The following is a 14,167-nucleotide window of genomic DNA, read 5'->3' as shown; positions in this document are numbered from 1 at the left end:
ATAATAATAATATTCACTATTCTAGATTCTAGTGAGTTTAAATTAACTCATGTGTGCCACTTCCTGAGAACACTATCTGGTATAGAGCTGACAGTAAATGGGAGGCATTAATCTTTAAGCTGCTGCAACTAACATTATTACTAATCCCATTCTTTTGCAGAGTGCTTTTCTTTTTCTCATTTGGCTCCCTGCATAACTTGGCTTCTAATTTCTAGGAGCGTCAAACTCACTTTGTCCATAGGGGGTTATTAGAGAAAGCAGCAGGTGGTATGTGTGAAGAAGGATGGAGGCAAGAGAGGAGCTGACCATCAAGAACAAGGTAGAAAACAAGATACAGTGAGAGATGAGATTCAGGGTTGGGGAACAGTTGGTGGGAACACAGATTCCGAGAAATTGAAGAGGGACAGAGAAAGGAGTTTGGCTCAGTTAAGACTCATTTATTTAGGCAAAGTTGGCCTGATAATAGATGTCCAGGAGTATTTCTGACTAAAATAAGTCCCGAAGTTGATGCAGATTGAATCTGTCTTCACGGCTACTGCCAGAGTTCAATGCTCAGGCATGTGTGATCATTCTACCACCGATTACATAATTTATTTAATCTTCACAATACCAGAACTGAAGTAGGAATAAAAGCCTTCCTAAATATTAATATATATATATATACATATATATATATATATGTCATCTCAACTAACAATTTCTTTTGGTGCTGGGTGCTGTGGTAGAATTTTGTACACACTCATCTGTTCAACCCTTACAACAGCTTTGTGGGGGAAGACATTGAGGCTCAGGAATGGTCCCACTCTGTCCCACCCACGTACCTATGAGGCAGTGGTTCCCGTGCTTATGAGCTCCCTTGGGAAAGGCCATTGGGCATCTCTTGGAGGGTCACAGGAACCAAGGTCAGAGCATGACTGCACCATGCGCACATCATTCAGACTCTGTGGGCTTTCCATTCTTCCCATATGAAATGTGAGATTTAGGTCTAAGGGTCTTTCAAATTTTAAGTTTTCCTGACCTTGTGAGGACCATTGTGCATTTTCTAGAAAAGTGAGTAATGAGAGAAGAAGGGAGAGAAACAGAAACATGAGGAAGGCTTCACATCTGTCATGACTTTTAAGTTCATTCATTCATTCATTCATTCATTCGTAAAGGCACCAGCCCCATCCCCATTTCTAAGAACACTAATATGTCACCAACAATGTTATATTAGGAAATTCTTTACAAATGTGTATGGGGGGGTATCTAGATGTGTCAGTGATAAATTCTGATTTTTGCTCATGAGAAAAATGAACAATGGTGAAAGGATGAAAGAAAAACACGGTAGGGGTGCTCTCCTTAAGTCGAAACTTGATCTGATTTTGTTAGAAAAAGGAAAACAGGAAAAACATTGATTTTATTACAGTTAATGATAATTTGTCATTAACATAAATTATTAAATGTATTACAATTAACAATAATAGGTAAACTTTCCTATTGATTTAGCAGAACTGAGCTTTCCAAGATAGGAAAAAACTCCCATCTTTCAAATAATTCTCTTGATGATAATATTAATTTTCATTTCATGCACCCAACTGATAGCCTTCAATATTTTAAATTGTCTATTAAATATGTTCCCCAAATCAAATGAACATAAATAACTCTGCAGTTTAAATTAATTGATAATCCATGATTTCTGTTTTTTTATTTCATCTATGTCTTTGGGTTTGATTGAGAAGATTTTAAAAGCAGCATTTCTTTTAGATATTAATGTTATCATTTTAATCTTGTAGATTCAGAACCAATTTATTTTCATGTAAAGCTAATTTAAACTTAATTAAAACCAGATTGTTGCTCTATTCTGTAGTTATTACAGATTCCACTCACTGGCACATATTCTTCAGCGCAGATTTTTTTTTTTCTTTTCTATTTTTATGATTTAAATTTATAACTGTTTTCTAAACTTTATAACAATTTTTCCTGTTTGCAAATAACCTGTAGAAGCCAAAAATAACAAGAGGTCTTTTGCCTTTTCTTTCACTCCAAATATTTCTATGAAAACAGAAATTCCTATTAGTTGAGAGTATCATTAATAATATGTTTTTCCCCCTCCTATAATGTGAGTTCCATGGGCAGCAAAGAGGATAATGTTTGTCAAATGGTAAATTTATATTAATAGATTTCAAATAAGTTGGTCTTTTTTTCTCTTAAAGTCTATAAAGATATTTCTTTCCTTCCTCTTTTCCCCCCACTTCTCCCTCCTTTCCCCTTTGCTCCTTGTGCTCACGAAGGATACATTTTGTTACCCTTCTGTCCTGAGCTCCCCTGGTATTGTTGAATTCAGTTTCCTAATATTTTGTTGAAGATTTTTACATTTTACATTCATCAGGGATATTAACCTGTAATTTATTTTCTTGTGGCATCCTTCTCTGGTTTTGATGACAGGGGAATGCAGGTCTTATAAAATGAGTTCATTCTTCTTCAATTTTTTTTTTTTTTTTTTTTTTTTTAGGAAAGTTTGAGAAGGACTGGGATTCATTTATCTTCAAATGTTTGGTAGAATTTACCACTGAAGTCATCTGGTCCTGAACTTTTGTTTGTTTGGAAGGTTTTGATTAGTGATCAATCTTCTTACTAATAATCAGTCTGTCCAAATTTTCTCTTTCATCATGATTCAGCCTTGGTAGGTGGTATGTATGTATTTTGTATTGATCCACTTCTTCTAGATTGTCCAGTTTGTTGGTGTGTCATTGTTCATAGTAAATTCTTAGGATCTGATACAGCTATAATAATCAAGACTGTGGAATATTGACATGAGGATAAAAAAATAGAAGAGAAGGAATGTCCAGATAGACCCACATATATATGGTTAATTGATTTTAAAGGCACCTGGGTCATTTGAAAGCAAAAATATAGCCTTTTCAATAACTAAAGCTGATACAATGGGTTAACAATTTGGGGAAACAATTAACTAGGCTTCTTACACAGACATACACAATAATTGAGAGGAAAGATAAGTTATGGGCATAAATGTAAAAGACAAAATTTCCAGAGAAAATTATGAGAATAGCTTTGCAATCTGGATATAGGTAAGGATTTCTTAGAACTCAAAAGCATTAATAATTTTTAAAAATCCATAAATTCAACTTTGTCAACATTAAAAACTTTTGTGTTTTCAAAGGCACAACTAACAATAAAAAGGTAAGGCACGTACTTGGAGGAAATATTTATGATGCATAAAATTTAATTATAAAAACTCAATTTAAAAAACTGAACAAAAATGGGCAAAAGATTTAACAAGTTAAAAATATAAGACAGATGACCAAAAATCATATAAAGGAATGTTGAGTAGCATTTATTATCAAGAAAAGACAAATTAAAATCACAATAAGGTACAACTCCACGGCCAACAGAATGGCTTAAAAAAAAATATAAAAAGCTGACAATACCAAGTATTGATTAGGATTAGGAGCTACTGGAACTCCCATTAAGTGCTGGTGAGAATGTAAAATGGTGCAGCCATTTGGGAAAACAGTTTGGCAATTCCTTGCAAAGTTAATCATAAACTTACCAAACAACTCAGCAATTTTATTCCTAGTTTTTAAACCAAAAAGAAATGAAAATATGTCTACTCAGAGTCCTGTACAAAAAAAAATGAAATTGGTGTTAAATTACTCACAGGTCACTAATTCCCTAAATGAGTTGTGTAGCCCTAGTTGTCTTTTTCAATGACTTACCATAAAAAAAATGGACAGAAGACATGAGCAGACAATGACTTGTACTCTTGTCTATTTCTCCCTTTAGATTTGTTAAGATTTGCTTTATATATTGGGTGTGTAAATATTAACAGATGTTACAGCCTTTCGTTGGGTTGACCCCTTTACCATTATATGTGATTATATCATATATGATATCATATATATCATTATATCACATTATATATGTTATATAACAACCTTCTTGTCTCTTATTAAATCTTTGTTGTAAAGTCTATTTTGTCTGATATAATTATGGCTACTCTAACTTCCTTTTGGAATATAATTTTATATCCCTTCACTTTCAGTTTGTGTGTGTCCTTACATCTAAAGTGAGGTTTTTTTGTAGCAAGTACATAGATGGGTCTTATTCTTTTCCCCCAAAAACATTATATTGAGTGAAATAATCCACACACAAAAGAATACTTCCTATATGATTTCATTTATCTGGCATTTTTGAATGGTCAGAACCAAACTACGATGATAAGAATCAAATCAGGAGCTCCTGGGCTTGGGAATGCAGGGCATAGATTAAGAAAAGGCTTGGGGAACTTTTGGGGTGAAAAAAATGTTTTACATTTGATTAGGGAGATAGCTGCCTAGGTGTATATGTATATATCACAATGATGTGCTGCTCAACTCTGAGGGCATCTTTCTTTTTTTTTTTTTTAAAGATTTTATTTATTTATTTGACAGAGAGAAACACAGCAAAGGAGGGAACACAAGCAGGGGGAGTGGGAGAGGGAGAAGCAGGCTTCCCACGGAGCAGGGAGCCCAATGCGGGGCTCAATCCCAGGACCCTGGGATCATGACCTGAGCCGAAGGCAGACGCTTAACGACTGAGCCACCCAGGCGCCCCTGAGGGCATTGTTCTACTTCTGTGTGTCAAAGTAGATGACCATTGCTGTCTCTTCCCTGCCTCCCCACCATTGCTCCATATCATCCGAAGACCCCAGGGCTGGGAGGGGTGTTTCTAGATTATGAATGTGGTACAGTAAGCTTTGTTAATGTTGCCCAAAGTTCCCTCATTTGTAATTTCCTCTGATGTTCCTTCTCTTTCCTTCTCAGACCTTTCATTTGCTACAGACCCAGATGATCAGGAACAGGTCACAAAGGTGAGCAAGGTCTTGGGAATTTTAATAGCTGGGGAGGGTCCCATCCCGGTGATTTGTTGAATGGGGAAAATCACTTATACCTCCTGGTCTTAAACTTCACTTTACTTTCAGGTGATATATTTGTTGTATTATTTTTTTTTTAAGTGGTGACAATGTGAAGGATGATCATTTGTCTTTTCTATTTTCTTTAAATAAAAGTAATCTCTTATTAAAACATATATATATTTGCCAAAAAAATAATCGATCTGTATGTAATTAAAATCTGATTTTATTTTATCTGAATTATGTGCCAATAAAGTTAATAAACATATGTCATGTAGAAAGTAGAGAGAGAAAAAACACCTACCATTGTGTGATTATTTTAGATGACCAATTTTGACATATTTTCTGCATAAATCTAAATGATGAATATTTATTACTTTCTCACTTTAAAAAGTCGTTAAAAACTCTGAATGATTTTCAGATAAATTTCTGGGTGTTCTAGATTATGTGATTATGTTTTCAGCCACTGAGTACTGGGCACTCCACATCTTCTTTCTGCAACCAGACGTGGACAAGCCATGTATATTTTCATCCACCCTTTTGGGGAAAAATAGAATAAGTGGCCAGAAGAAGGGGAGTATTGTTTCTTTTTTATACCTTTGCACTCCTTTCTTATGTCTCTAAAGCCAATGAACAACAACAAAAAGAAAAACCCACTGATCCCTGAACATATTTACATCAGCTCTCTGGTGTACATATAAGAAATATGCCTTCCTGTTGCTGCCATAACCTCAATCTTTCTATTACAAGTATTTCCAAAGATACTTGCGCAATTTTTTTATATCAGCATTTTAATGTTCACCCCCCAAAAAAATTCTTGCTGTCTTTCCCAGGTCTCTAGCTTCATGCATCTTGGGAAAGGAATGTCCCACGGGATGACTGTTTCTACAAACGTTAAAGATGTTCTCCTTACACTTAGGAGGAGAAATATTTTATATATGTTCCTGGTTGCTGGCTGAGGACCCACAGGAATTGCTCCTTTATTCACTTTGCTGAAATGACAGCAGTAACAACAAAAAACTTTGGGTTCTGTCTTGATTTACCCTTAAGATAAATTCATGACTTATCATTGATCTGAGTGAGGTTATATAAAATTTAGGCCAATGAAAATTAACATATGAAATAATGGAGACACCAAACAACAGCTCATTGAAACATAAGTGAGAGTTATGAATACAAGTCAACTCTGTGTTGACAAATATGATGAGTACAATGTCAGGCCTTACAAGGCTTGCAGGAGGGTTTGAAACCTGATACTAAACCGGTAAACTAACTAACTTAATTTTCGATACTAAACAACTAATTTAATTTTTGTTCAAGAATTGTCCATAGAAAGCATCTGTGTTTTGAATTTCACAGACTCCATAAATAGAATTCCTTTGTGCTTAACTCTGGATAAGCATCTTTAGTGCTCAGGAACACACATTTGTTACAAGGTTGTTTATTTCTGCTCTGTGTTCTGAATTTCTGACTTTGGTGATTTTGCTTAAGGGAACTGCATTAGCATGAACATGGCTTGTGATGTAAAAGACAGGATTTAGACTTGCTTGAAAAATAGGCTCTGCATGATGGATTTTCTAGGTTGATAAGGAAAGCAGCAGGAGTATATCACTGTAATAACAAACTTAGTGCTTTGGAATAAGATAAACACGATGCTTAATTTACCAATGCTATGATAAAAATGTATTTTATCTAATCACATTTTGCAACATTATATTCTCAATAGATATATACTTTCAGTATCAGGAACATTAATACATACAATTCCTTTCTTCTTTTCTTTTTTCTTTTTTTTTTCATTTAGCAAAGTATTCTCTTCTGGAAGATACATTTTCTTCTTCATAATTTCTGATAAATAGATGTATTCCTAAATTCTTTGATGCATATCTATACGTTCTCTAACTCAGAGCTAATTAGCTCTTCTTAGCCAGTGATACTACAGGAATTTTTTTTAAAGATTTTATTTACTTATTTGAGAGAGAAAGAGTGAGTGAGAGGGAGAGGGAGAGAGAATCTGAAGCAGACTCCGCACTGAGCACAGAGCCCAACACGGGGCTCAGTCCCACAACTGCAAGATCATGACCTGAGCCGAAACCAAGCATTGGATGCTTAACCTACTGAGCCACCCAGGTGCCCCAAAACTGCAGGAAATTATATTGGGAGTGTGTTCCCCAGTCGTGTTCTACTTCTTGTGTCTCACTTAACCCCTTGATTGGCATTCCAGTCTCATAGATCTTTCTCTTAGTTTTTTGGTCAAATTTTTTACACACTTGCAAATTTTCTGTCTTACCTCATGGAACAGTGCAATAACACAAGAGGAAATATTTCAAAGTTGTAAAACTTTGAGAAACAGTTCTATCAACCAAGATTTTAAACTCTAGCTAACTTCAGTTATAATATTCATGAAAATGTTAATGACTATTAAATGCCTTTGTGTTGCTTACTTATTTTTCTCTGAGTGTAAGTCACAATCTTATTCAAAATAATTAAATATAGGATGAGATATAGCTCATAAACATTGTGCTTCATAATAGTCACAAAAGAATTAGGATCTCTAAATAACTAAATGATATGTCACAGTTATTCAGAAATACCACAAAATATGTAGTAAATTAATAAAAGCATATGAAGTGTTGGCAGGGGCATGGGGGCTGACCAGAAAAAAAAAATGGTGCAAATTTTGGATATTACAAGAAAAGTTGAAGGTTAGCAGTGTGGTAAATCAAATAATGGTCCTTGAAGATATTCACATTGTAATTCCCAAAACCTGACTGGGAATTAAGGTAGCTGGTGGAATTAAGTTTGCTAATTGGCTGACCTTAAGATAGAGAGATGATCCTGGGTTTTCTGGGCAGGCCCAGTATAATCACAAAAGTCTTTCATGTGAATGAAAGAGGCAGAAAGAGAGGTGGGAGAAATGGAATTTGAGTACTTGTCTTTCTGCTGCTGGCTTTGAAGATCGAAGGAGGCAGGGAGATGAGATGATGGAGACCTCTACCAGCTGGGAAAGGTAAAGAAATGGATCATCCCCTTGACTCTCCAAAAAATGAATATAGCCCTGCTGACACCTTGATTATAGCCCAGAGGGACCCATGTTGGATTTCTGATTTAAAGAACTGTAAGATAATAACTTTGGGTTGATGTAAGCCATTACATTTGTGGTAATTTATTACAATAGCAATAGAAACCAGGGCAGTCAGAGTGGGAAAATAAACTTTAAGGGGACTAGTATTAAATAAAATGTATGCAATAGCCAAAATTTGTGTTAGGAAAATTTTCATAAAACTTGTTAGAGTTCTACAGGTATTTATTCTGAACACGACAGAGAATTGAAGACTTAAGTTTGATGTTACTTTGCCTAAAGAAAATAGGTTTAAGGTTTAAAGAGCAGTCAATAGACAAATAGCTAACTTGTTTTAAAACAATTTATTTTACATATGGCTCTCTCTCTGTCAGCATCCAGTTGCTGAAACATTTCAACCACATTCTTTATGAGGTTTTGAAAATCTGAGCCTTAAACTCTAAAGATGATAGCGTTAGAAAAAGTGTGACGAAGTATGGGCAAAGAGTAACCTAGTCATGCTGTGGCCATGTGAAAAATTAATGGAATTATTCATACCAAATTCCACTTAGCTAACCATGTGACAAGTAAAAGCAAGGAAGATTAAATTTTAGATGTGGTTTTAACATTCAAGTCCAGATGGTTTCAGCGGATCTCTACCTAATCATGTAATTTTGCTTCATCAAATTCTAGCTGCTCCTTGAAAATCATCTTTGTGCAGAAAAAAAAGTTTTATATCATATAATTGAACTATCACTTTATTCCAATGAATTGTCAGTAGGATGGTGTTGAGGTTTTGTAGTGCATCAAGAGGTGTGCCATGATGTATAGAATCATTGATAATATTTAAGGAAAACAGACTCTGCCATTAGGCAGTAACACAAATATAATTGCATTGCACAATGGCTGAGTTATGTCAAGAAATACAGCCCTGAAGTCAAATGTTTGTGGGGTCATTTGGGCTATTTCACAGCGATCCCATTGCTAGCCCAAGTCAGCCACCTCAAATTCTTCCAAGAATAATTTTACTCTCAACACTGCTAACTGCCCTGAGACCTGGCAGCAACTCTGTCCCATCCTCACTCAATTTGTGGTGGGACCCTTTTCCAAGCTCAGACCATTAATCTGCAAAATGACCTTGGGTTGCTTTTCAAAGCAATTTAATGGACTGATCCAGTCTTGCTTGTAGCAAGCTTTTATCTACATCTCTCCCTTCTCCTAACCCTGCACATAAAAGCGAACCCTACGGACTCTTCCCTTGGAGGTAGGAGACAAGCTCGAGGAGAGACCGCGGATGAGCATTTAAGGTTTGAAACCTTTTCCTTTTTTTTTTTTTCTCAGCTGAATATATATGCCTGTTTGTATTGAGCCTGCCTTAGGTCATAAAATGTAAAAAAGGAAACAAAAAATACTTTAAAGACAATGTTGTCTTTTCATTGGCAGATGGCAAGAGATGCGGTCTGAAGCAGAAAGCAAAGTGGAGCCAGTGTTCTTATCTCTTCATTCTGGAGAAAAACAAATGGGATCTGTTTTTGTTATTTGCTCATTGTTGGGGGGAACAAGGTGTCATTTGCTTGTTTCTTTATTTGTTTGTGGCGAAGGCCAGTTTGGAAACATCAGAAGTTGACCAAGCTTGGGCTTGTTCAAAGTTCTGTAATTGGATCATCTTTGGTAAAACTGTTTGCTCTGAAAATGGCATCTTGGGCTGATGGATGGTGGTGGAGGAATGGACTTGCCTCTGTCAGTTATGTTCCATGTTTCTGAGTTACACGTTTCCTGTAACATTTTCTCCCTGTAATGTTTTGAAGAAAGTTTCTGAAGAATTGGCAGCCAAGCCATCTCTGTTGAGTCATGCCTATGACTACAGTTGGAATTGTGTTCACTAATGAGATTTTCTCACTTTTGAGCCAGTTTTGGTCATTGTAAAAACTTTGGTAGCTTTCGAAATGGTCAAAACTTGATCAACCAAGAATAAATGGAACTCTGGTTACATATGGTTCATCTGAGATACTTAATAACAATTAAATAAAAACACTGGCAATGTTTTCCCCACTCCAGTGAATAAGATTAAGTCCTCCTGTCATGGGATGACCGTTATCCTTCCTCTCTGTGTTGGTGTTACCGTGAGACCCGCCAGCAGGTTGGGACGTGGTGTGTTCCACCATAGTGAACAGGGTCCATCCCTTCAATCACTGCTCTTACCGGAGGTATTTTTTAAAGACATAGGGGTCAATTGTGAATTCTTTCCTGCTTCATAGGAAGCCAGTTCAAATGCCAGATATCAGACATTGAAAGGCTTGACTGAATTCTGGGTAAAAACCAAACAAATCAAACAATTTTAAGAGGGGAGGGCTGCATTCAGAACAATTTTAGGGGAGTAATTGCCATTCTGAGCTTACTGGTTGGTGATTCACTGGTCTGAATTAGAAAAGCATTTCTGCTAAAGACATTTTAGTCATCTGTGGACACTGTCGAGGAAGACTGAGGTGGTCAGAGGTCCCTTGGGAAGGGGACAGTGGCTCACTGTGACACACTGAGGTGCTTTACATGGGAGACTTCAGAAATAAAAGGTTATCATTCATTTAAAAATATTTCTTGCATACCTAAATAATCTATCTGTAACCCTCCTGTGACTCTGAAGACTTTCCTAACCTAACACACACACACACACACACACACACACACAGAGAATAGTATCATTTTATGCATGTTTAAACTTTGCATAGGTGGTAGGGTCCTATTTACCTCACTCCACAACTTTCTTCTTATTCTAAATAATGTATCATCATGCTGTATCCATGTTAACAAAAGAATGTACTTTCTTCTTTTTAACTGCTATGTAGTAGTCCATTTTCACATGTTTATATGAGGGTGCAAGTGTGCATATGTGTTTACCTGTGTAAGTACTTATGTTTGTCTATGAGTGTACTGTTTTATGCAGTGGTCCTGACTCAATCAATGAAGTATACCATGAAGCGCTTTTAATTTCCCCACACTGTCTTCACATATATTAGTCGAATTTCCTTTTCTCATCCTGTGATATTTCCTGCACATTCCATAATTTCTGGCCAATTTTACAAGTTGAGATTCAGTTTGACACTTCAATAAAATATTAAATTTAATTCTCACTCCTTTCCCATGACCAAATAGAATTTTTTTCCCTAAAATGCAAGGCTCGTACAACATTAAAAATAATATCCAAGGCACTTCGCCATTTTAATAGACCTAAGCAAGAAAACATGATCATATCAGTGGATGCAAAAAAATTATTGGACAAAATCTCATATCCCTTCATGATAAAAAAAACCTCTCAGTAAATTCAGTGTAGACAAAACTTAATAAGGCTAATAAAAAGACATCTACAAAAAGTTACAACTAAAATCCTCTGCGATGGTGAGTGACTCAATTCTTTCTCCCGATGATCGAGAATAAGCAGTGTTGTTCTTTCTCACTGCTTGCATGAAACATAATACTGGAATTGCTAGCTAGTGCAATAAAGAAAGGTAAAGAAATAAAAATTGCAAAGAATGAAATAAAACATAATTTTCTGCATATAGAATCTAAAACAATCTACCAAAAAATTCCTGACACTAACAAGCAATTTAACAAAGTTGCAGGATACAAGATCAATGTTTTAAAAATCCAATCATATCTCAATATACTTGCACTTTACAATTAGAATTTTAAATTAAAAGGAATGCCACTTAAAATAGAATATTAAAAATGAAATACATCATTAATAAAATAAGTACAGAAATCAGAAATCAAATAAGACCTGAAATCTGTCAAGATATTCTGGGGTCATGGTTTGGAAGACTAAATGCTATTAGGATACTAATCTTCTCTACCTAATTTATTGCTTCAGTGAAATTCCATTCAAAATCCTGGCAAGACTATTTGTAGATATTCAAAAGCTGATTCTAAAATAATGGACAGGCACAGGTGGCCAAAACAGTGATGGAAAAAAGAAAAAGACGGTGGAGGACTTGTACTACTAGATTTCCAGACTTACTTTAAATCTATGACAATTAAGGGGCGCCTGGGTGGCCAGTTGGTTAAGCATCTGCCTTTGGCTCAGGTCACAATCCTGGGGTCCTGGGATGGAACCCCGCATCGGGCTCCCTGCTCAGTGTAGATCCTGTTTCCTCCCTCTCCCTCTGCCACTCCCTCTGCTTGTGCTCTCGCTCTCTGTCAAATAAATAAATAAAATATTAAAAAATATTTTAAAAAATAAAGCCATGACAATTAAGACATTATGTTAATGGCAAAAAGATTCACACATAGATCGAGGGACAGAATAGAAAGTCTAAAAATAAACCCACAATATGTAGTCATCTCATTTTGACAAAGGTTCAAAAATATTCGATGGAGAAAGATACTCCTTTCAACAGAAGTTGTTGGAACAAGAAGATGTGTATATGCGATGAAATAAACATCCATACGTACCTCACATTGTATATAAAATTTAGCTGTAAATGGATTATAGGCCTTAATGTACAATGTTAATCTATAAAACCATTAGAAGAAAATATAGGAAAAAATCTGCTCACCTTGGCTTTTGTGTGAGTTTTCAGGTACATGAGAAAATGACTTATAAAAGAAAATGCTGATAAATTGCACAGATAATGTTAACAAGATTAAAAGAAAAGCCAGAGTGGGAGAAAATATTTCCAAATCGCATAGCGTATGAAAGATTTTTATTCACTCTATATGTATAGCGGCAATAATTCCCCATGTAGAAATATTTTTCTGTAATTGTATGTTTACAGTAACCTGTCTGGCAGAGGGTAGAACACTTACAGAGGTGGGGGAAGTAAAAAAGAACTATGAGAAAAGAGCTCTTTTTCTGAAAACCCCATAGATAGAGAAAATACGAAATAGTTTATGCACAAGTTCTGTTATATTGCAAATTCCTATGATGCACATACTTTTAATATATGGTTTCACCGACCTTGGTTTGCTATATTTTTAGCAACATGTTGGTTGCTTCACTAAACAACTCAGGGGAAAGGATTAGGACCAGAGAATGCATGGCTTTGTCTGTTAGGCAAAGACTTTAATTTTAATAGTTGAGCACAATGGGGTGTCTTTGAGAGTTTAGAGCAGTGGAGAAAAATGACACAGAGATGTCAGGAGAAGAGTCATCTAGCTAGAAAATAGGACAGACTGAAGAAGGTGGAGACTGAGAGGTAGATATCAGGGCATTCAGACCACATGGCAACTTGAGTCTTTTTAGTCCAGATTCTTAACACAAAATTCCTGATTCAAAAGAGGAAGCTCAGTATTGTGGAGATAGCTCGTCACTAGGGATTTTGATAGATTTTTTTGCAAGTTTTTGTCAAACTCAGAAAAGTAAGTTAGCAAACATACCAGAGGAGAAGTGAGTTAAGTAGAATTTCCTAGACTGTTCCCTGAAGGGTTTATAAGCTTTTGAGGATGCTCCTCTGTAAAGGTCATGGTCGTAAACATGGTCATATACTACTTTCTGTTTGAAGTATTAATTTCTTAACAATGTAAATCTCAAAGACTTCAACAGTAACTGATATATTCTGTTTTCTAATAATTTTAGAGAGTGAACAATTTATTCTTTTCTTTTGGTCATGGTAGCATATTTTGAAAGATATGAATAGGAGAGGAAAACACAAAAGCTACGGGGGGGAAAAGGAAGGGAAAAGAAAAATGGAGATAAGAAATTGATGTAATATGGGAGGCTGGGAATTGTGCTCACACAAGTTCACACACGTATGGAAACCCTGTTCTCCAATTGATAAAGGAGGTGCTCCTTCTGTAACTGGAAGAGAAGCAACCACCATTGAAGGGAAAATAGAATTGCAGTTGACATTGGCATGGTGTATAGTAAATGCATAAGGCATAGCAGTTTCCCCTTCCTAAGAGAGAGTTTGTGTGGGAAAGTGACTATCCTATATAATAATGAACAGAAGTTAGCCTTAGATATGACAACTTGAAATATAGTACTCAGCACTTTATCAGAGAAAGGGATGGGAATATAATGGAAAGATGCACTCATGCAATAAATGAATGTAAAGAAAACCTTGCAGTGTGTGAAGTTTTTATTCACCTGACTGGTTTCTTCCTTCCAGATCAATGGGTTGACTTTTGGACTCCTGAAGAGCTATTTTAAATGTTATAGATCAAATCTTCAAAAATTCCCAAATTCTGCTTGGTTTCAAATTCATTCATTGCAGTTTTATTAT

The sequence above is a fragment of the Eumetopias jubatus genome, unplaced genomic scaffold (genome assembly GCF_037043125.1).
Source record: "Eumetopias jubatus isolate StellerSeaLion01/CBP00866 unplaced genomic scaffold, mEumJub1_p1.0 scaffold_15, whole genome shotgun sequence".
NCBI classification, from domain to species: Eukaryota; Metazoa; Chordata; class Mammalia; order Carnivora; family Otariidae; genus Eumetopias; species Eumetopias jubatus.
The sequence above is the reverse complement of the archived record's forward strand: the minus strand, read 5'-3'. Positions refer to the sequence as shown.